This window comes from Triticum dicoccoides, chromosome 1B (genome assembly GCF_002162155.2).
Source record: "Triticum dicoccoides isolate Atlit2015 ecotype Zavitan chromosome 1B, WEW_v2.0, whole genome shotgun sequence".
NCBI lineage: Eukaryota > Viridiplantae > Streptophyta > Magnoliopsida > Poales > Poaceae > Triticum > Triticum dicoccoides.
Window position 1 is genome coordinate 472,757,709 of NC_041381.1, and position 3,954 is coordinate 472,761,662.

Below are 3,954 nucleotides of genomic sequence, written 5' to 3' on the forward strand. Positions count from 1 at the left end.
TGCAATTCTAAGAGTGTGGCAGTGGAAAGTAAAACATTGCATATGAAGGTAAAGGGAAGGGTTTGGAGAAGGCAAACACAATGTAGACACGGAGGTTTTTGGTGTGGTTCCGATAGGTGGTGCTATCGTACATCCACATTGATGGAGACTTCAACCCATGAAGGGTAACGGTTGTGCGAGTCCACGAAGGGCTCCACCCACGAAGGGTCCACGAAGAAGCAACCTTGTCTATCCCACCATGGCCATCGCCCACGAAGGACTTGCCTCACTTGGGTAGATCTTCACGAAGTAGGCGATCTCCTTGCCCTTACAAACTCCTTGGTTCAACTCCACAATCTTGACGGAGGCTCCCAAGTGACACCTAAGTAATCTAGGAGACACCACTCTCCAAAAGGTAATAGATGGTGTGTTGATGATGAACTCCTTGCTCTTGTGCTTCAAATGATAGTCTCCCCAACACTCAACTCTCTCTCACAGATTTGGCTATGGTGGAAAGATGGTTTGAGTGGAAAGCAACTTGGGGAAGGCTAGAGATCAAGATTCTAGTGGTAGGACTGGAATGTTTTGGTCTCAACACATGAGTAGGTGGTTCTCTCTTAGAAAATGAGTAGTGTAAGTGTAGGCACGTTCTGATGGCTTTCTCACAAATGGAGAAGGGGGTGGAGGGGTATATATAGCCTCCACACAAAATATAACCGTTACACACATTTGACCCAACTCGGTCAAACCGAATAGATGAACTCGGTGAGACTGATTTAGTTCAAAATGTGAACGTTAGGAATCTTGGTGGGACCGACAAGATCAACTCGGTGCGACAGATGTGCTAGGGCTCGGGCAAAACCTCATCTTGGTGAGACCGATCGCATGAACTCGGCGAGACCGATTTCAGCAATGAGTAGACAGAGACTTGGCCAAGCAAACTCGGTGGGACCGATTGCACATTTTGGTCCGAAATGTTACGAAAAGGAAATAGAGAGTTTGCAGTTGCAATGCAAACTCGATGGGACCGATCGCTCATTTTGGTGAGACCGAAATGTTACAAAGGGAAACAGAGAGTTTGCAAAGCCATCCCGGTGAGACCGAGAGCCGTATCGGTGTGACCGAATTGATTAGGATTTTTGGTAGTGGCTATGTCAAATTAACTCGGTGGTGCCGGATAGATCAAATCGGTGGGGCCAAGTTTGACTTTAGGACAAATGTGGAAATGAGAAAGTGGTTGAGGGATTTGGAGCTATATCGCTAAGCACTTTGAGCAAGTAGACCATTAAGCAACACCTCATCCCCTTTTACTAGTATTGGCTTTCCTATGGACTCAATGTGATCTTGGATCACTAAAATGAAAATGAAGAGTCTTGAGCCTTTGCCAATCTTTGTCCTTAGCACTTTGACGGGTCCACATCTCTAGTCCATGCCATGCCAATCATTGAACTTTCTGAAACATTTAACTTGAATGGATATTAGTTCAATGAGATATATGTTGTTATGAATTACCAAAACCACCCGGGGATTAGATGCACTTTCACCTCCGAAGGGAGCGGCCTTCCCAGGCTGCCTCCTGAGGAGCGACGATTTCTATGCAGGTGCTCAACCTCGCAAGGCTGCGGTGACGCAAGCCATGACGACTAAGGCCAGGCGGGCGCCAGCGAGCGCAGAGCGGCATGTTTCCTCTTTGGTGCTAAGGAGGCAAGCGTAGGCACGTGGTCCCGAGGAATCTCCCAAAGGTTTCCATTCTCGTGCTACAAGACCTAGACCGCCAGGGCAGTAGGACGGATGTCATCGCCGAGCCCATCGCAGCGTCACGACCAGGAGCTTTGCAGGAGAAGACCACCTGTTGTCGGGATAAGTTGTACTACTTGTCCCCATTCAATTGGCTATTGTGGGATCCCTTCCCATCTACGTTTTGGGAGAAGAGGACCAAGGCCACTATAAAGATAGGCTAACTACCACCATAGCGGGGGATGAAACAATCGAACCCCCTCAGCTCACACCCACGCTAGAGTAGACCTCCTGAGGTTGTTCTTCCCTTCTACCATTTCATCCTCAGCCCCCCGCGAGGCTAATCCACCACAAAGCAGGAGTAGGGTTTTACACCACAAGGTGGCCCGAACCTGGGTAAAATGTCGTGTCCATCTTCTTCCTTGTTCATCGAGCTAGGGCATGGGGGCGACGAGGTGATTGGCTGGAGAGGTTAAGTTCTTCTCACACACCCCAGAGTTCCAACCTCTCTTGGGTTTGCGGAGCCCAAAATCCGATGGAAGCCACTAGGGCCACCATATTCTCCTCACGCCCTCACAAATGCGAGATGCTGTGATTCCACTAATGGTGCCCTTGAAGGCACCAACCAGACCTTTACAAGCAAGTTTGGGGCTCTCTCCACAACTGAATTTGAGGCTCCCAACAACACCACGAAGCTTCACCACAATGGAATGTGGCTCTGAGGTGACCTCAACCGTCTAGGGTGCTCAAACACCCAAGAGTAACAAGATCCGCAAGGATTAGTGGGGTGAATCAAATTTCTCTTGGTGGAAGTTGAGAGCGTAGTGCCGCCAGAGCGGTACTACCGCGCCGTAACACGGTACTTCCGCTTAGACACTACAAGCCCAGTAAACCAACGGTAGTGGAGTGGCAGTTAGGGCATAGTACAACAGGGGCGGTACTACCGTGCTGAACTGCTGTTCTACTACTGCTCGTTTATAGAACGCAGAAGACAGGCAGAAGTAGTAACCGTACTGAACTATGACAATACTGCTGGGAGGTACTATCGTTGGTCAGGGCGGTACTACCGCTTAAGCTGTTCTGAAAAGCCCAAGCAAGGAGGAAGGATAAGCTCAGTTGCAAGGAAAGGAAATAGGGTGAAGAGGATTGTGTACGTATTGATTCCACCCAAACCTTTCCAAAGCGGACCCCCTCTTAATACTATGGTGTTCCTATGACTCAAGTCCACCGAAAATGAAACGCAAGAAAAACACCGTCTTCGCAATAGTCCAGAGGGGTTCCAATCGCCTTGTGCCAAATGGTGGTTTATCTAAAATGCTCAATGAACACAATTAGTCCGCAAAAGGTATTGTCATCATCTCCAAAACCACCAAGGGAGAAATATGCCCTAACAGTTACTAGTCTTATAGCAAATTTTTATGTGGGAGAGGCCATTGCTAGCATGTCATCCCTTACTTGGAATTGTATGCACTTATGATTAGAACTATTAGTAAGCATCCGCAACTACCACGTTCATTAAGGTAAAACCCAACCATAACGTTAAGATATATTGGTCCCCATTCAATCCCGTATGAATCAATTTCTATGGTAGGAAGAAGCTTCTGTCACTCTTGCCCTCCAATGCATAATCCTATCAACATACAACTAACCCTATGGTGTGATCCACACACGCGCTCATATGATGGGCATCAAAGGACAACAACATAATTGCAAGCAATTTAAACCAATCATAGTAATTCACCGATCACCCATAGGATAAGAAAAATCTACTCAAACATAATAGGATGGCAACACATCATTGGATAATAATATGAAGCATAAAGCATCATGTTTATGTAGGGGGTACAACGGGTTGCGGGAGAGTGCACCGCTAAATATAGATGAGGGAAGGTGATGGAGGTGTTGGTGAAGACGACGAAGTTGTTGGTGTAGATCGTCGTCACATGATGATTGCCCCGGCGGCATTCCAGCGCCACCGGAAGAGAGGGGGAAAGAGCCCCCTCCTTCTTCTTCTTCATTGGCCTTCTCCCTAGATGGAAGGAGGGTTTCCCCTCTAGTCCTTGGCCTTCATGGCTCCCAGAGGGAAGGAGCCCCTCCGAGATTAGATCTCTCTCTCTCTCTCTCTCTCTCTCTATATATATATATATATATATATATATATATATATATATATATATATTCTTCTGTTTCATGTTCCTGTTTTTAGCCGAAAACCATTTCTTGAATTCGAGATTAGCT